General features: G+C 37.0%; 1 long non-coding RNA gene across 1 annotated transcript; it reads left to right on the top strand.

Annotated features, from left to right (window-relative positions):
* Positions 1-6,361: 6,361 nt before the first annotated feature.
* Positions 6,362-13,501, top strand: LOC126927198 (uncharacterized). The gene is made up of 2 exons (XR_007715279.1): positions 6,362-6,863; positions 12,875-13,501. It is a non-coding gene; the product is annotated as an uncharacterized LOC126927198 (long non-coding RNA).
* Positions 13,502-21,675: the final 8,174 nt, after the last annotated feature.

Genomic DNA, 21,675 nt, shown 5'->3' with positions numbered 1-21,675 from the left:
GGATTCAGATAGATATCTTAAACGTAATTAAACCCTCCATATCGTAACAAATTGAAAGAAATTGCGCAAGAAAGTTAATACACTTAATGCATAAAACATATATTTAAAATCCAAATGTAGGCGTTGACGCGTGCGTGCTACATGTTCGAAACGTTCGTTACATCCGCGATAAAATTTGTAACGACGAAGAAGCTTAACATATGGTGTGCTTCAAGACGACAGTAAAAAGTGTTGTCGTATTTTTCGAAATTTCTTCCATTCTTAATAAAAATATATTGTATAAATATAGTAGGATTTTTCAAATTTAAATAGTTATAATGATTTGAAACTTTACAATCGTACGGTTCTGTTTTATCCTTTGAATATACCTGTCATTTTCATATCTCCTTTTAACTAAACTAAATATTTGGAAATCCTATAATTTGTACACTTCTATTTGTGAATAAGATCGATGAAATTAAAGCGTAACTATGCTTTCAATAATGGCTTCGATGTATTGCTCACCATTATGGCGGATTAACGTCTCTAAGTGATCGACCTTAATCACTAAATGGCAGCCGCGATTCAGTGGTAGAGCCTTACACATGACGGACATTGCAAGCGCTTGTAAGACGTCTATCGTGAAACGTTTCCAATAGCATCGATTACGACGACGGTGAAATCCGAATAGAAATATATATCGCGTATCGCTTCAGCCTGACATGTCTTAAAATAGAATCACAATTTTTCGTTCTTAAAAAAAAAAAAAAGAAAAAAAGAAAAAAAAGTCTATAAAAATTATATGCAAATAAAATAGATAAATGGATAAATGGTTGTACAAATTTATAAAACAGATATTACAAATATACGTAAATAAATTATATATTTATAAATTGTTTGTTTAAATATCTGTTTGTTTAAATAAATAAAAGGGATATTTACGACTTACAATGAACGTAGTCCTGTTTTTAGTTTTAAACAAAGCAAAAACGGATAACAACTTTTTAAAATGTAAAACTCAACGCAACAGTGGTTTTTTTTAATTAATCAATAACGTTCAAAGTTAATTAATTTAGAGTGGTTTGTACATTTTGTATGCTCGCCGTATTTTAACGTTTGATGTGTAACGTTTGATGTAGTACTTGATGCCCGAAAAATCGAAAAATAATTAAATTTGATCGTTTCGTCGAATTTACAAGTGTGTATATTCGTGTGAAATCCTATGTGCTTGTGTATGCTGATGTGAAAGGCGGTAATATATTTTTCTTTTTTCGATTATTGTTGTCAACTTTTGTGTGGAATAAATCAATTCCGTGAATAGAAGTGCAATCAATACAGCTTACTATGAAATGATAGCACAACAACAGTACATATCGCCATTGACGTCAGCTTCACAAAATTTCTCGAGTATCGAGGTCGTCCATTTGGGTTAAGAATTTATTTCCAAAATGCCACAAGCACGAATATCTTATGGAAATCCACTGTATTTCCACTGTAATTTTTAATAATCAGATTCCATATTGTATGCTACGATTCGAGGAAAATCCGCAGCTAATTATTATCTTTGCTGCCTTTAAATACCATAAATAGTCGTCCGTAAATTTTAAAAGATTTTCTGTGCCATACTTATATTGTGTATTTTAGTCTTAAGGTGCGGGTCGTGTTCAATTAATCGAAAGTGATGAAACTGTAATGGGTCACGATAGTCAAATATTAAAAATGGTCTCGTTGGCTACATTTAAAATCTTTACGAGATATATATGCATAGTACGTTGCTACTAGCAACGGGTAGCGATGAGCAATAGAGAACAGTACCTTCCTTATCTCGTCGTGATTATGTACATACCAGTAATGCACAGTACTCGTACTGAATATCTTACAACATCTACATAGATTTTCAGATTTGTTTCGAATATTACCAGCATAACCATGATAGTAGAATTCTGTTACAGTATTAATTCTATAGTGCCGTTATGCATAATACAGCCCTAAAATGTTTCTACAAATATACGAATATTTTCGTCAGCTACTATATTCCAACCATGGCTTATTATGAAAGGAAATATATAACGAAATTACTTGTTTTTTTAGACTAAATTAGTTTAATTTGAATAATTTTAGTAATTGTGTAGGATCGAACAACAACTTATCATTAGCTTCACTCGAGACTTGATTGCACGTAGCAACGTAATTGCGTTGGAACTGAGGATAGAAAACAATGTCAACCGTTAGACGCGTCTGGCGAATGTGTAACGCGTGAATAATAGATGGCGGCAATCACGTGAACCCTACTTATAGCTGTTTCGGCTTATATCGTAGCATTCAACCTAGGGTATAACGATAGGGATCATTAGAAGTTCAAAGGCCGGCTGATCAGCCTCATTTTGTTCCATTTTTTAGTCAAGCGATGAATCGACAAATTGTACAAATTTCGATGGTTATCACAGTTCTCTGGGAATTTTGAAGCGCGGTTCGTCGAATTTAGTCGGATTGACTACAGACTCTTTTACGAGCAGCTTGAAACTCGATCTAGTTTCGAGAAAATGAAAAATTCGTTTTATCTCTTTGCTTCCCTGTTCCTTCCTTCCTCTTTTTTTTTGCTTTTTACATTGCGTTAAGACCGGCTAAATAATATTGATTGCCATGGACGTTGGCTGGTTCAAAATCACTGACATCGACGATAACAAAAGTAAGTTTGATGATCATTTATCTGAGCCGGTGTTATTCGACTTGAGCTCTGCACATTTGTTAATATTATTCTAGTAGGGATGAGATACTACAAATTTTAAATAACTTCGATTAAAATTATATTATAAAAATTATATTACATTAACGTTTAGAAGTCAATAAAGTGGAAAGAATTACGCGAGATAATGTAAATATAAATTACATTACAAGGAAACAATACGGCTAGGTAATTTGAAACATTCTGGCTAAAATTGCATTCTTTCAAAGTTAGGACGTACAGTATTTACAAAGCAGATTAAGTATCAAATGGGGTACTTAAGAAAATTCATGTTATCATTCTTTAGTAAACATTTTCAGGTTATAGCCTTCTGCAAAAGCTGCTTTTCGTTACGTTAACGTATTCATTATTAATATTAATCATATTGTTCTTATCTCCTAGGGGCATAACAATCCATTTTTATATTGTGTTAAAGCTAAATTTCTATTATATTTTCGCAAAATTTTCTTTCGTTTTATAGAGAAATGATAGATACACAGCACTTTTTGTTTTATGTTATTTTATATTAAATTGGAGAAAGGTGGATCGCACATAATTGAATAAAATAATATAATGCAAAAAATATCGTACATCTATCATTTCTTTATAAACCGAAAGAAACTTTTGGAACAACCTAATATTTCTCTCCAACGACACTTCTACGATGTTAAAATATTTGATAAAAATATTTGATAAAAATATTAAGAAATTCTAATATTGATTTAAACGTATCGATTTATTTACTTTTCGCTGTCAGAAATTGTTAATTATGATTTCCACTTAAAAGCGTATTTCATATTATGAGGATAAATGATCAAATTCATCTCTAATATACACGTTAGAGAGTCATTTATAGCTGCAATCCTGTTTACCGCTCATATTCCTGGAACTCGATAATTCACTAGGCGATTGCTTTAACCGTGCAGAATACGTCCATAAATAATTAATCGCTATTAATATTCCATCGACTTTTGAAAATCCCTGATGTGATCTATTTCACGTGATGAGAATACGTGTAAAGTGAGGTTATTGCTTGATTATCTTTAGTCGAATAAATCGAGTGATTCAAATTATAATGCGGAAGAAAGTCAAAACTATGTATATTATTTTTTTCAATTTTTATGTATCATTTGACGGAAGGAAATTTGGTAAGTAAGGTTCACCTTCTTTAATGTCAATGACTTTGAGATATGTTATTAAGCTCCAAATTCTAAGCAATCTTCTATATATATATATAACATGCGTATAATAGCCAAAGTTCAACTCCCAAGTATACGCAAAGCTTTTATTTTCAATTTATGCGATACCACTATGTTTCATGAATTTATTTGCTAACGGTATTGAAACAAATAACAAGCAGAGGACGAACTATCCGTGAACTGTTTTGCCAACGAGTACGCTTCCAATATTTTCTGTTTGAGAAAACACACTTGCTGCTGTTGCAACTCCAAATATTTTTACAGCCGACGCTTTTGCCATGAATCATCGGCTAACATATAAAATAGAGAAAAGCCATAGTTGATTTTAATGGAAATTTAGAAAACCTGAAACTCGATATAGAAGGGAAAAATAAAGGAAAGGAAGGGAGAGATAATTGGAAGCTTGGGGCCAGGTTTAATTCACTGAAACCGGGCTGGTTGTGTCATCACGAAACAGAATTGCCAGTACGTCATTTCTGTGCTCCCGTCCTCGTAAAAACGGTTTCACTCGTTAAGAAAAAACGAATAGGCGGTGAAGGGAGAAAAAAGCAGACAGAGAGCGCTTTTAAAAAGCTGACGAAGCGTGCGTTGCCACAACGAGACACACGGTGCTATTTGTCGTTTTAAATTGCGCCGCAACTTGTTTTCGAGATCTTTGCTAGAGACACGTGAAAACACGTTGGAAGTATATTTCTTGTTTTTGTGGAATTTAGCTGGAAAATAAAAAATAACGTAAAACATGTACTTACGACTTACAGAGTAATTGAATGTATACACTATAATAACCAGCGATTTAAGGCTTTAAAAGGTCGAAAAAAAAGAAAAGAAAAGAAGAAAGATAATATGTTGTGGCAGTCTAACTCGATCTAAGGAAATAGAGAGGGAGGGGGTTGGGGGGGGGCAAAGCTTGTTAATCTGGAAAGAATACAAGCATCAATTTCAAGCACTTATAGAGAATCAAGCGGGCTTGTTAAGGTCGTAAGTTGGACAATTATCCCGTGTTAGGTTCAATCAGCTTAGTCCTACACAAAATTGATCGAATCATGTGAAAACAAATGTATTCTGATTTTTGTCGCAGATATTTCTGGTCTACGCACTCCAGTGCCCGCACAACTGATATTGAAACGCCTGATTTTCCCATATTCTACAGCGACAACATTACCTGATTTTTTACAACCATGAAGGACTCGAAAATACTTGCAATCCTCATCTGTTTGCAAATTATTTTCGTCACTTTCGTCCCGTCAGGGGCTGGTAAGTTGATACTGATTAATTATACCATCGAAATTCTATATAATGGCTACAAAAAATATTTGCGTCATTACCCTCATTTCCTAACGAAGCGCGTTTTTTACCAAGTTTTATATTTCATTTCATAGTATCAAATCTCTGTAGTTACACGAAAGTATTAAATGATGGGAAACTTGATATACACGAATTTAATTAATTAATAAGTTAGTCGATATACAGCCATTATTATTTCATGTGAAATATTACAACGTCAAAAACTTAACGTTCTTGTACGTACAGTATTAATCACAAATTGTAAGAATGTTTACTGATAAGCAAAATAGATAATATGGAAAACGCAGACCTATGGAAAGAGAATTCCTGACATTAGACAGGAATACGCGATTGCACGAAATATTTTATGGTATGTCTGACATGGAGAATATATGCGGCGAAGTACGAAAAATTCATCCTGAGATATGTATACGACCTACGCGGTACGGGACGTGTTATAAATGGTTTCCGCCACTCAGCTGTATTTCAATTTGTGAACACGATCGAACAAATGACGCGACAATTATTAATTGCCGTCTCTGCCTTAGTAACGATTCGCGTTGGAACGAGGTCGAATCGTTCCGATTCCACGCGCGATTAACAAATAATTACAGTGGACATCAATTACTTGGATGACCTTCGTCATTTCAGCGTAGCATCGATGACATCCGGTAATTGGACTCAAAACGATTTGCTTAAAACGATTAATTTGATCAAACCAACCAATTATTTCAATTAATACAATCTGAACTTTAAATTCGCACGTCTTGTATATACACACCGGGCTCGAGAAAAGTTTTCATTCGTTCGAGTAGAACCTTCGTAGTTCTTGAGGACGCGTGTCGCTTCTCGGTGCTTTAATTCAACGGTGCTTTAATCTCATCGACGAAGCATCGATGCAACGAAGAAGCATCGTGATAGCCGCAATGCGGATCCGTTCGACAAAAATTTCCTGGTACGGTCGTTTTCGTAATGTTATTAACCGTTTTAGTGTCGGATGTTTCAAGACTCCGTATCGGTTTGTGCTATGCAGCGCGATAGAGCTTCGTTTATTTATTTGCGAGGAGTACCGATCGACGCGATCGCGCTGCCCTTTTTCATCCTGTTTTTTTTCATCGAAATATACCGTTCGACGTGCTCGCGCTTCATTTCATCGGTTATACTGAAAGCGTTACAACAAACACTCAAAAGTTTGCGAAATATTTATGCTCTGCGTTTCGTTTGCGCGATAACATTCTATAATGCAGTATTTGGTTTTCCGATTCAAGAGGTAATTTTTTATATTGGTTTTTTTTATTTGGTTTATGATTATTTGAAAAACAAGTAATTACGAGAGGAAACTCTGATATGACTCACGACGAGCACGCTTGAGCGCGTTGCGAATTAATGATCGTGACCATACGTCGTGGCACAATTTACCACGGTACGCGAATTGAGCGATCACGCTGCGTGGTGTTAAAACGGTTAGCGTAACTGCGCGTACGATTGTCGAGGGGCAAAGATATTGACGTTGGTAATCGTTTTCAGTGGCTTTAGAAGAAAACTGTACTGATTTCGAAGGACAAGTTATCTCAAATGGGCTGCTGTATGTGCCGGGACCTTCGGTTTGCAGCCTTTGCGTCTGCTACCATTCGGAGCCAAAATGGTGCAAGGCTATCTTCTGTTCACCTCCTTTTGTAAGTATATGCTCATTCTAAAAGCAACCAGCTTAGCACAACCATGCGAAACTAAAGTACACCGTTAACGCTTGCATGCTGGTCGTTAAAACACATGCTGCGCGAATAGGGTACACAGCGATTCATTTAACTCGCCTTGAATTAGTTTTAGAAAGACAAACATGGACAGGGATAATTTTTGTCACGAGCCGTTTAATTTATTCGTTCATTAGAACGAATTAATTTACACCTGCTGAGATCGCGATTGATGCGACAAATTCGAAATCTTGTTCCATATAAATATTTTTAAACAAGCACGTCGTAAGCTTTGTATATTTTTTAATCGCAACGAAACTGTTCAGAGAAATGCTGAAATTATTAATTAGAAAAGGAGATTTCTACGCATCGTTGTAAAAGTGTCAGGGAAAATATTCGTGAAACAGTTACGTTGTTACAAGTTCTACAAGAAGAAATATTGAAAATCACGTTCCACTTATTCAGTTGCACGTGTAAAAGGTATCTTGCGTTCGCGCAAAAAATCTCTGAAGGATACATGCTTTATAATAATTGGAGTGTCGAAGTTGTTACGCGGATCGGCGTACACGTACCTTTTAATGAAACTAGGTTACCCATTCGTTATTCGTTCCTAATTTTCAGCTTCATGATTTTTACGCAATAAAATTTTATACACCTGTTCGGTTTATAAATGATTCAATTCAAATTTAACAGAATTAAAGTTGAAATAATCATTTGTACTTCATTAAAAGGTTCTTTCAGCATCTCGTTTTAATATTTTTATTGGTAATATTTTGTTGATCGTTATATTTAAATGGAGTTTTTCAAAGGAGAGACATTTTAAGGTAGGAAATGGACATACATTTATAATAAGAATTCAGAAGAAAGAATATTTCATACAGAAAGAAATATTCCGTATGTATAAATAACTACGCTATGAATTTTATATGTATCGGATATTCCTTCTGGTTAATGTATCTGATGTTTTTTCACGCGAGGTAGCGTATATTTGCATCTATATGTCTCTTCGTTTCTCAGTAGTAAAACTTAGCATTCATGCGGCTGATAAGTAGTTACGCACTGACAACGAGAAACATAAAATGAGTAAGAAGCATGAGACATTCTATAGGAAAAATAAACTTGTTTTTATCTTTCATTGCATATTCGTCAGAATATTGTTAATAAATATTTAAGTTAAGATTTCAGTTGAAATAAATACATAGGATTAGACATTTATTTGTCGGAGATGAAAGAACACCGGAACCTTCCCTTCGGAACTTTGGGAAGACCCCTAGTACTGTAATTTAGATTTCACCATAGCCGAATTAAGAAACTGTTGTCATTCAATTCGACTGTACTTATTTGAGATTTATGATAGTGAGCTCGGGCTCGAGGCGACAACCAGTCGCCGAACGTAGTCGCGGTCAAGGGATGAACGTTTTGTCTAACAAAGGCATGAAGTAACTCTATAGCTCTCCTTAAAAGAAATACTTAGGACGGGGCACGACGGTAAGCATTTCAACGATTTCTGTCCCGTGGCTCGCCACACGCAGACTCTATTCTTTGAGTAAGATGATTACCAGATGTCGACGCGTCTCCACAGTACATGTTCAGCTAGCCCGAGGACCCGCTTTAAATCTTAAGATTTGTTTAACTAAAGTCCTTCAAACCGACAAACAGTCCTCGTCCCAACTACGAGAAAATAGGAGAAATCTATTTTTCTCACGAACGACGCTTCCTCTTCTCGAACTCTCTCTTAAGGGCGGTTAGCACGCTTCCCTAACCACCAACATGGAAATTGGCCAATTAACAGTAACGCCAATTTCCCTCACTTTCCGAATGAAGGCTTTTCTCCACGAATCCGATGATTTCGTGCCCTTAGGCACACCCATCATGGTTTTCCTCGACAGCGTTACCGTGATGGAGAACCACTCTCCCGTACGATCTCAAAGACGATTCAAGTAACTCTCAGATACGTAGTGATTGCCCCATGCATTAACATTGAGTACAACTTAGACGTTGAAGAAAAGTAGAGTTCGTCATCCCCTTGACCGCGGATTCGTTAGTGAGCCTAGGATCATTGTCATTAGCTTCTCGAGTATCTAATTATCGCGATTACTTGTCCAATTTCATCATAGTCATATTTGCACTAGTAAATATCTCCTCTATTGCATAATGATCACGTCTAGCGCCAATAGGGATTCGTTTCACGCCCTTAACCCTAACTCAAATCTTAACGTCAACCCGACATATTTATATATGTATCTATGAACGCATTTGACATAAAATTTTGATAACGACTAAAATTATATATTCTGATATTAAATTAATTTAATGAGAATAAAAAACTAATTTTTTTAAACAAGATTTTGTATAAAGTTATATTTATTAGGAAAAGTTCGTCCATCCCTTTATAATATGATAGGATTAGACTCATAGCTGTGTAAATCATTTCATGGAATAGTATATGTGTGCGTGTGTGTTCTAAGTTTTTACTATAAAAATGCTAAATGTACTAGGAGACGTTTTTAAAAATTCATACATTTTTCTTCATCAAACATATCAATCGTTATATTGAAAAGTTAATTATCTTTTATTTGTTTCGAGCTGCACATTGATTGAGACATTCGTGTTGGTTATAATTGCGAATTTAACGCAACGAAGTTGTTTGAATCCCTTGCAAGCATGTAAATATATCTTCGAATTAATTGGTCAATTACTTGAGGTTGGAATTGAAAGAAAGGGAAAGGTGGAGGAGAAGTCTTGCGTTTGAATGCGGGACACTTTTAAAGCCCACAGTTCGCTGAAATTGCCAGAGAATTCAATTAAATGGCAAATTAAACCATTGAACTGAATCTGTTTCCAATCGCGAGCTTAGAAATTCTATCCTTTGAATTTTTATATCAGTCAACTTTCTTTTTGTACGTACGGTAACGAATATAATTCATGAATTAATGAAGTATGTAATTGGATGAAAGTTCTTCTCCCTGGATTCAGTTTAGACTAAGAAAAATTATATAATAACGAAATTATCAACTTAAAATTGATAGAGTGTATAGTTTTTTTTTCTTTTTTGCGTGAGAAGGGAAAAATGCTGTTACGCATACCCAGTGATCCGCATCATTGGGTTATGTGGGACTCGGGCGGATGTTGTTGCCATACCCACTAAAAACCCCTCCTCCTTTTTCCTTTGCTTCGAGGACAGACAACCCCGGTAAAACCTGTCGGCAGTCATCAGGGTTGTCCTTTCATGCCCCGTTGTATCTTCTTCTTCAGGCAGTTATTCTGTATATTCTGTATTGCTCTCGTCATCTTCTCAGCTAGTTCAGAATACTGGGCTGATCTCCTTCTGTGGTTCTTTGTTGTCTTGTATCTCTGCCTTCACTGCTCCGCGTAGTTGTTGTTGCTCTCGTTCTCCTCCTTGCTTCCATCAAGGCCTTCGCTGTCACCCTCCTGTGAGACATGACGGTCTTGCGAAATTGCCTGAATTTATCTCAGCTCTCGTTCTTGGCGGTCACCGTGGCGATCAGATTGTCCACCTCTATGTTCTCGCCAAGAGCGTTCTCCAGCTCAATCCTTCTGTCCGTTCACTTCGGGCACGTGAAGTCGAGAACGTCAACCGTTTCCAGTGCAAATTCAATTTTGAATCGCAATTTCCATGTTTGCGTGGCAAAAGCGTAAAATCGATAACGCACGCAAACATGTCTTCTTTGCTAATGGCGTACTATAAATATAAATGTAGTATCCAAATGGGTCGTTCTATTCTCGCATGCAGCTTTCTGCTTCCCAATCAAAAACTCTGTCCACTCCGCACGCTCCACACGCTCTGCCCACTCTACCTTTTCCCGTTCTTCGGAACAGGTATCCCGAAACCCCCGTGATCAAGGTCACGCAGCCTTTTCACGTAAACTGTCCACTTAAAGGACCCAACGGTACATTGTTTACAGTTCGGCCGATACCTTAGGCCTTCTGGCCCCGGTACTACATAAATATTTGAATAAATATTGCGAATTTCATATTGCTAAAAGATTTATACTATTTGTTCGTAAATAATCGTCGGATCTATATTTAAGTGGAAACTGCTGCATTAGATCTCTTTTCTTACTTAAAATTATTTGGATTGGTAACTTGGATGTAACATGTAATTTATTCTTCTTTTATAAATAGTGTACAGAAGACACCAATTCAGAGAAATGGAAGGAAAGTCTAAAAGCAAAGAAAATCTACAGGAAGATAAAACGTTCGAGCCTTGCCAGGCTATATAAGATGCTAAGTAATCTTCCTAGTCTTGCAGTTCTTTCTATTTTGATCAATAATTATTGGTATATGTTAGGAATGCAATTAGAATTTTTGTCCTCAAGCAAAGTATAATTTCAATTTTGTATGTAAACCAAAATATTAAATATCAAATAACCATCAAATAAAATTATATTGTATGGACTACTGCTTCTTTAAATATTTAAATATTTGATAAATATTGTTTATTTAAATATTTTAAATTGCATGAAAAAAAATGATGCAAATAAATCATAGGGCATTTTAACTAAAGAGACCAATATCTATTTAACAGTGATTAAATCGTCACCGTTTAACGCTCTATCTCTTTTATTAACTGTGCCTTGTTAAGCTACTGAGGATTACAGAGGATGCGTTTTTTTGATAAACAAACGTTCTGACAAATACGGCAGCAAAATCAGATATGTAGATTCTTACAACAGCAGTTATATTGTAGGAATTCCGTTTTTCAGAAGCTTTATTTGTGAAACGACAATTCGCCAGAGTACGGATTCACTGTAGTTATAGCTGTAGGATCTCTATCTAGTTGACAGATCTGCTTTACGTAAAGAATTCCTGTCTCTTGTTCTATTTTATCGCGATTCTCTCCTCACCTTATACGCTTTGTCGAGGAAAGTAATATCGCTACATATCTCGGCTCCGGTTACAATAATTAGTTTCCGCCTAAACTGCTAGAACCACGTAGCACGCACTCTACTCTCGTTTATTAAACATTCAGGCCATCTGATCGCATGCGACGAGTTTTATGTTAATCCCGACCAATTACAATATCTTTCTCTCGTTTACAAGGGACGACGAGACTAGCAGTTGCGTGCTTTCCAAAGCAAAAGCCGCGATATCTGCATGATAACCTAACCTCAACCGATTTTGTTGTACTATTCTTAAGTGGACTTCGTTTGTACCACTTTCGTAACAAAAATAGAATATCTAGAACACAGCATTCCGTTCTGCGATATTGTCAATTTCTAACATCTGAAACATCAGAGATAATTTTTTCCCTACAGTTGTAAATTTGTGTGAAAAATTACGAACGTAACGGTGTTTGGCGCATGTACAGTTCCCCCTCCCCCTCGCCCCTCCAACCATCATTTGCGTAGACATGCTAGAAAGATCCAATTTTCCACGGTGAAACTGTGTGTATTGTAATTTCATTTTGACAATGGTCCAACATCCTACTATGCATAAGTTTAATATCAATATAAGCAGGTTTCATGCCAAGTATTACATCTAACGTATAAGCACTAACCCTGGTTTTAAATACCTTATAGTAACACTGAAAAGATTATTCAGTAGGATGTCTGGCTCAACATCAATATTTTACTTAGAAGAGAATACGTCGAGAGCATGTTGGTGGATGGAATGGGAGATGAATGAAGGCTTACTTCTGTAAAATACATAAAATGGTAGTCGGAATGAATTTTGGCGCTTGGGGACAGAAAAAGAGCTGACTGATACTGTCATACACCTGAATTTATAAAATTTTGAAAATCGATGTAACCTTTGAACTTTATCGTATTCTGTTTCATAGCACAAATTATTCTTCCCGAAATGTACGTTTAGTGTTATAATATATTTGACCAATGGTTCTCAAATACTAGTTTTGCTGAAGCAATGGTGGAATTGGAGCAATTCTTTCTTCTTTTATTCTTTGAATGACCTGGATTTTCGAGTAGTCTAGTGACGATTGATCCGTACAATTAATCGATTTCTTCTTATTACAGAGCTGCAAGAGATTCCGCGTTGGACGCCGATGTTGCGAGTTCGAATGCCTGGATGAGGTTGGCACTGAGTATTGGTCCGGATCTGATGTGGTTATCGTCGATGGTTCACCTAAACTTGAAAAACATAGTGTATTGTGGACGCTGAGCTTAGTGATGGCAATTGTAATATTTTAATTTCTCAATAAAGATTCCGATGGCGCCGTTGACAAAATTCGTACCTTATAAACGTCGACGATTAGCTTCAGCCACCGGGAAAAGAAGTAGTGTACAATGTAGTGTGTTAACGAAGAATCATTTGTAACTGAATAATTATACCTTGAGAAGATTATACCTGAGTAATTATATTTATTCTTATTTTCTTCCCCTTTATTTCATTTGAATAGATTTTTGTATTCAAAGAGCGAGGTATGATTATTTCAGACGGGTTAATTTGTTTTTATATATGTCAAAAGAATGAAAGGAGATGACGATGAATCGGTGACAGGTAGAAAATTGTAATCTGTTGTATTTCCATGGTACTGTATACTTGATTATATTTTGTTCAATATTATTCATATTCTATCATGTAATTTGGGAATATACATACATATACATATATGAAAATATAGTGGTATACTTATCCCCTAATCTTTGTGATTTCTATGAAACTTTTATGATTCATTGTCACTTGTATGAAAGATGGAAATATAAAAAATTGATAAAATTATTAATAATATTTACAAAGAAAAAGTGAGCTGTTGGATATACAGGGTGGTTGGTAACTGGTAAAAAAAAGAAGTCGAAAATATACAAATTTTTCATTTGAGGCTTTGTTTTCGAGAAAATCGACTTTGAATTTTCGCTCGGTACGCGTGCACTTTATCACGTTTCGTTATAACGGATTTTATTGTAGATTGTGTTTCGATTGACGTTATGTTGATAAACCGTTCCAATATGTTGCAACGCGTTGCAGGCATACCGATCAAAAATTCAAAGTCGATTTTCTCGAAAATAAAGTCTCAAACGAAAAATTTTTATTCTATATTTTCGACTTCTTTTTTCGAGTAGAATCACCAATTTTCCGCCTATACTATCAATTACCAACCAGCCTGTATGACAAAATTCTATTTTAAACACGAAACTCGCCACGAGTGGCTATTTTGTTTACGAAATTAAACGAATTTAATAAATGAAATGGCAAGGAAGGAACTACAAGTGACCGTCAAACTATTTTTATGCTTGAAAAGTAATTCGCAAAGTAATATAATATAATACTACCGATTTGTGTCTCTTTCAGAATTTTTTCTTAATCTCTTGTTTTTTTCCCTTCAAATTTATTATTTATTATTTATTCGGTGTCACGAAAACCGATTAAATATTAAATATCTTAAATATAGATTGAAATGAAAGCTTGTCAGTTCTCGTTCAATTGTCACTTCAAAGTTGTTAGTTCAAAGGTTCTCGTACATCATAAAGCAAGGGACCAAATCTTTAACTTATTACAAATTAAACCTTTTATTGTAATTACGAAAATTATGAAAGTCCCAAGCGAAACAAGTAGGGAACATGAACTGCTCAACGAACCAAAGAACGGCTCAGTGACAAAATTAATACAGTAAGGATCACAAATATTACAACATTACACTCTTACATCACATAATAGTTCTCTATACAAAAGATATATAGCGAATCGACTTTTCACAACGATAAGAATCAACAGAACCAATTAAGACCAGGCGAAACTCTCATAAGATAAGATATAGATAGATAAGAAATAAATTTAATAGTAAACACGTAGGTGAAACACTTGCTGAAATTTGCATCACTCGACACGAGCGAACCGTTCGGAAGGAAAACGCGTTCAGCCTCCAAGGCGGTGGAATTGGGATCACTTAATTAACTCCGTTTGAATCTATCTTGAATTAATTCTCGTTTAACGACCTGTGCGTATTCAACATCATAACATTTCCGACCATATCGTTCCCAGAAGATGAAACAGCACGATAAAACAGATGTGAATACCTATCACGAGCGAAACAGAAATGCGAAGATCCTTTGGAACGATAATAATAAAATTGCATGCATAGGAACCATGGATGGAACACAAGACAAAGGTGTAGATGGTATTATAAGCTTTGAAACGAGCGTATAGGACGAGAGAAATTGATCAAAAAATTGAGTTGAGCCCATTGAAGTTAGGAATAACATACTTTGATGTTTTGTTTAAAGGAGAGATATTGAGCTGTGAAAAAATTGTATAGGTTCTCTGAAGGTAAATAAGATTTTGTTGCTGAGTAAATAAACGAGATTTCAAGTTTCTCTTGAATATTGGAAATTTAAAGGTTTTGATGGTATTTTATCGTTATATTACTTCCAAATTTTAAAGGACCAAATCACATGGCTGATATTTTTAAAGTCTTTCTATACCTTTGAGGAAGTAAGATAAGGTTGATAGATAGTCGTTGTTGGTACTTAACCGAGTATGGTCATATAGTCGATTAAATGAAATTTCTATTCTTTCAGATATATATCGTCAAATATATATGTCGGATTAGGGTCAGGATTATGGAGAGGGGCGTTTGATGAATTCTCATTACAATTAGCCATTGCCGTGATACAATAAAGAGTTTACTAGCACAGGCTTATCAACAAGATTAGGCACTCGTAGCACTAGTGATAATGATCTTAGGTTCGAAACGAATCCGCGGTCACGGGATGATAAACGTATGTTCTCGCACAGTTCAAGTCTAACTCTTTGTTAACTAGATGTGAGGTATTCACTGGTTGTAAGGTGGTACTGTCACTCGTCGATGAGATCGTACGAAAGAAAGAATCTCCGTCTCGATGATGCCGTCCAGGAAAACTATAATGGGTGTGTCTAAGGACATGAGATCCCCGGATTCGTCAACGAAAGCTTTCGTTCCAAAGGTGAGGGAAATTAGCGCTGTTGCTAATTTGTCGATCTCCATATCGGCGTTTTGAAAGAGATGCTGGCCGCCCTTGAGGGGAGGTTGTTGACGGGGGGCATCGTGGAAGATAGGTTTCTCCTATCTTCCCATAGTTGCAACAAAGTCTATTTGAAGGACTTCGCTTGACTAAATCTTAAGATCTATAACGGGTCCTCACGTTAGCTAAACATACACTACAAAGGCATGCCGACATCCGGCGATCATCTTACCCGGAGGACAAAATCTGCGTGTGGCGGGCCGCGGGATAGAAACTATTGAAGTATTTACTGCCACGTGTCGCTACGACTATTTCTTTTAAGGAGAGGTATAGAGTTACTCTGTGCCTTTGTTAGATAAAACGTTCATCCCTTTGACCGCGGCTACGTTCGGCGATTGATTGTCGCCTCGAGCCCAAGCTCATGATCATAAATCTCGAATAATCGGAGCGGCATTTGTTTAATCTAAGTTACAACGTTACGGTATTCCCGCGAATCCAAGGAGGGGTTCCGGTGTTCTTTCATCTCCGACATATATTATATATCAATGTTAATTGTTATCTGTGTTGGCGTAGTGAATAAACACATTGATGTTCGGTGTTTCAATTATCAGAATTATAATCGATGTTAAATGTATAGAGTGTCAAAAAATTATTTGTTGTAGCTGTGGAAGATGGAGATCTGTTAGAGAAAATGGATCATGAAATTGATCTTGAGTATAATTTTCAGACAAAATTTTTTATTGCATCATAAAGTACTTATCACGAGAAACGAAAGTTTCAGAAAACCCCTGGATCGTAAATGATTCGTTCTTTTGAAAAAAGCTGTTTAAAATTTCTTATACTAATCCTTATACTAATTGTGTATACTAATTGTATTTAGTATATTATGTTATAAATAATGGTTAATATAAGTATCAAAACAAATAGACAACAATTAATTAGATAACATCGTAATCCAGAATGATAAGCGAACAAAACGCAGTACTCAGACAGCAAACCCAACAAATCACAGTCATGCTACAACTAATTACAAACGTGCTAAGCAAAGAATAAAAAACGGACACTCTACAAATAGCAGCCTGGAACTCAAACGGCCTACAACAACGGGTCCTCGAAATTAAAACATTCATATACAGTAACAATATAGACAAACTACTTGTCTCAGAAACACACTTCACTACAAAAAGCTACTTGAAAATACCATACTACACCATATATGATACCAAACACCCCTCAGGAAAAGCTCACGGAGGGACAGCAGTGATAGTCAGAAACGATATCAAACATTATCTACACAGCCAAGTTAACAAAGAATATTTACAAGGAACCACTGTTACAGTTCAAACTAGCAGCAACTACTTCCAGTTGTCAGCAGTGCCTCCGCGACACAAAATAACATCACAAATGTGGGAAGAATACTTCCAGGACCTAGGGGACAAGTACATCGCAGCGGGAGACTACAACTCAAAGCACACGCTATGGGGGTCAAGAAACATTATACCTCGAGGCACAACACTGGAAAAATACATTAGAAATAATAACCTCAATATATTATCCACAGGAACACCGACACATTGGCCGACTGACCTGAACAAAAAACCAGATCTTCTGGACTTTGCAGTTACAAGGGGACTAAACACAAATAAACTAAAAATAACACCCAACCTCGAGCTCAGCTCCGATCATACACCCATAATAATTGAATACAGAAACAAACCAATACACTATAGCAAACCAGAAACACTATGCAATAAAACCACCAAATGGCAAACTTTCAAAGAAATAATAGAACGCAAAATAAACTGCAACATCCCGTTGAAAACTCCGGAATACATAGAACAGGCAGTAGCAACATTGACAGCAACTGTTCAAGAAGCAGCAAGGACAACGACTACACCCGAATCAACCAGCAGACAAACAATAGCAATCCCGCAAGAAATACTCGACAAAATCAGAGAAAAAAGAAAAGCAAAAGCAAAATGGCAAAAATACAGAACTCGAGAAAACAAAAAACACTTAAACAAACTTGCAAAGGAAATAAAAAACAAAATAAAGGAGCACAACGATAACGAATTCGCAAAGTTCATAGGGACACTCTCCACACACGAGAACACCAACTATTCACTATGGAAAGCCACGAAATAAATAAGGAAGCAAATAATACCCGTCCCAGCAATCAGAAAAGCAGATAACACATGGGTAAGAAGCAACGAAGAACAAGCTGAAGAATTCTCCAACCACCTCTGCAACACATTCACACCACACATTATCAACAACAGCAACCTCAAAAGTCATACGGAGGAGGATCCACAAACCACTATTACCACAACCGACAAAGAATACACTATACCTAAAACATCAGCACAAGAAATTAGAAACATAATTGATAAAACAAAAAACAATAAAGCGCCAGGAATCGACCTAATTGTTACGCCGCGCAACACATCTGCACTCCATCCCGCGCGGCGTGACAGCCAACGGTCGACGTGCCGTCCTTCGAACCCTCTATAGGCCTAAGGACCCACCATAAAGTCGAAATTCTAACTGCATTGTTCGCACACATGGTTTAAGTCAATCTGTTTGCCAGAAAGGACTTTCTAATTCCAGAAGTGTTTTCAGCTGGTTTTTTAGAAGAGTCCTTGGGTTTATTACGTGCTCTTAAGAATTGCGGAGAAAGCAGGTAGTGGCCTAACGAAAAAAGCGGAGATCTCCCTAACGGAAAATCCGAGTCTCCCCATAAACGATGTCGCCTAGGACCCAAGTTAGTAGGAGGCTTCTTCCTCCTATCTTCCTTCCCAACATTGCTCATAACCAATCAGCATCGCGGATCATTGCCCTCACTTTCCTAACTGAAAATGTAAGCAACGAATCCGCGTTCTTCGTTCAAAGGGCACACCCATACCGAGCTTTCCTCCGCATTCACATTAGAATAAAACTTCAGAGTTTGATCGTCTCTCACAGTGCCTAGAGTTCCTGCATTTCCTATAACTCTCACCGTTCCTATCTCTCCTGAGTTTGATCGTCTCTCACGGTGCTTAGAGTTCCTATAATCCGTATAGCTCTCACCGTTCCTGCATCTCTCAGAGTTCCTTCATCATTTCTCACGGTGCCGAGAGTTCCTGCATTCCCTATAACTCTCACCGTTCCTATATCTCTCAGAGTTTCCTACAACTCTCAAGGTGCCTACACGGCCTAGAGTCTCCTAAGGCTCTCACATTATCCAGAACTCCGACAGTTCCTATAACTCTCAAGGGCTTAGAGCGCCTAAAGCTCTCCTTTTCTCATCCAAGACTAACCCTTCTCTCGTTATCTGTATCTTAATCAACGGCGTTACTACTTTGTGTGATTGTATAAAGTGTTGGAAATATACATTATTATAACTCAGTGACTACCAGTGTTATACTGCATCAACCACCCCGATTATCCTAACCGAAATACGAGGATCGAACTATTCGTGGTGTCGATTATTCTAATCGTAACGGGAATTTACGACTCCCGTTGACGCGTATTCTAACGATCGCGTCTCCCCGCGATAGCTCGAAAATACACTAATCAATGGTAAAATCTTGAAAAACCTTCCGCCAAAAGCAATAAGACTAATGACAATAATATTCAATGCAATTCTAAGAATTCAATGCTTCCCCAAACCATGGAAATTAGCACAGATCAAAATGTTACATAAATGAGGCAAAGACCCGCACCAAACTGCATCTTACAGACCAATATCACTGCTTCCAGTATTTTCCGAAATACTGGTAAAAATAATATATTGCCGGATAAAAACAATAATGGAGACAAAAAAACTAATACCGGATCACCAATTTGGTTTCAGAAACAAACACTCCACGATAGATCAAATGCACAGGCTTATAAACGAAATAATAGTAGCACTAGAAAACAAGGAATACTGCACAGCCCTCTTTATAGACGTAGAGAAAGCATTCGATAAAATTAACCATGAAAGTCTACTACAAACAATTAGGAAACAATTCCCGGAGCAAATACACCAATTAATAAAATCTTACCTAAGCAGCAGAACCTTCGTAATAAAAATCAAGGACACACATTCTCAAGTTAAAGACATCAAGGCCGGGGTACCACAAAGAAGCGTCCTAGGCCCAATACTATACACATTATACACGGCGAACATACCAACAACTACCAACAGCACAGTATTGACATTCGCGGACGACACAGCTATACTAGTCAGGCATACTAACCCAGAAACGGCAGTCAAAATACTACAAGAACATGTCATAAAAATAGAAAATTGGCTACAAGAAAAACAAATAAAAGCAAACCCCAATAAATGCAACCATATTACATTCACACTACGAAAAAAGATACCACCAAACATTTTATTGAACGGCACGCATATAACGCAAACAAAGCATGTCAAATACCTAGGACTCCACTTAGATACACAACCCACATGGAAACTACACATCAAATCAATAGTAGAAAAAATACAGAAAACAAGGAGACAAATGCATTGGCTAACAAGCCGAAAATCCAAATTAAGCATAGAAAATAAATTAAAAATATATAAAACGATCATAAAACCAATCTGGACGTACGGAATACCATTATGGGGGACGGCAGCAATGAGCCATATAAACAAAATAGAGGTAATACAGGCTAAAATCCTCAGAACAATAGTAAACGGACCTTGGTACGTCAGAAACGAAGATATACGGAGGGACCTGGGAATCCCAACGGTCAAGGAAGAAATTAGCAGATACTCCGAGAAATACAAATCAAGAATAGCAACACGCCCAAACCGGTTAGCTGCGGAAACATACAAAACCATAAACATGGACAGAAGACTAAAAACGAAGCACCCAGCAGACCTTATAAAGGACATAACCTAACAAACACGAGGATGGTACCACTCTGGGGGTAGCCACCAACATGCTAATTTAACTGTTAAAAAATTCCACCAAATGTCCAAATTGGACAAATTGTGAATTTCAATAAATAAATAAAAAAAAACATCGTAATAACATAATATAATATAATGGGGATCATCATGATGGCGGCAAGCAGAACGGACACGTGCACGTCGCTCCGTAGGCATAATCGAAATATCTGGGTAAATTAAAGAACTCGGGCGGAAAAGTGCACGAAAGTGAAGTTTCTAGTGCTCCGGAATGAGTGGGAATACAAGAAATAGGGGAGCTCGCTGGTATAAAAGCGAGAGAAACGATTGAAAGTGCTGTGTGTGAAAAGTGAGGTTAGGGGCAGAGCGGAGGCCATCTTGGGTCGCGATACCGAAGCGCCACCGTGCGGGCTACCTGGGTAACCAAGGAGTGGTGGAGAGCGCCCCCGTGGAGGGCCAGTCTAAACTCCCCGCGTCGAACAGTGATAGTGACACTGCGAGTTTTAGTATCCGGTCATCAGTCATACGACTGGCGACTTTACGACGACATCGGCAAGTTATTTAGGACACGAATCGCATACACGCGGAAGGATACAGTGGGAGCATACGACGACCGGTTACGTCGAAGGACATCCATTTCAAACATACATATATATATATATATATATATATATATATATATATATATATATATATATGTATATTAAAGATACAAATACAATATGGACAAGTACTATAAGGTAAGTAAACTTACGGCTCAGGGGGTTTCGGAGCTTCCAGGCCCTGTCTGGGATTCGAGTAGCGTCCCAGGCTCGACCCGACGGTCACCCAACGACTGGACGAACGGCGAGGGGAAGGTCGATCCCAGGGCCTCCCCTCGTTCGGTAAACACGACCGGGGACCAAGAAACACCCGCAGTTGTCACAGAGGAAAAGATGTGCAAGAGAAGCACAAGAAGATACCTCGAATTTGATGAAGACATCGCGGGAATCATCGA

The sequence above is a fragment of the Bombus affinis genome, unplaced genomic scaffold (genome assembly GCF_024516045.1).
Source record: "Bombus affinis isolate iyBomAffi1 unplaced genomic scaffold, iyBomAffi1.2 ctg00000078.1, whole genome shotgun sequence".
Taxonomy (NCBI): Eukaryota; Metazoa; Arthropoda; class Insecta; order Hymenoptera; family Apidae; genus Bombus; species Bombus affinis.
Note: the sequence above shows the minus strand (reverse complement) of the source record. Positions and strands in the feature narration are given on the sequence as shown.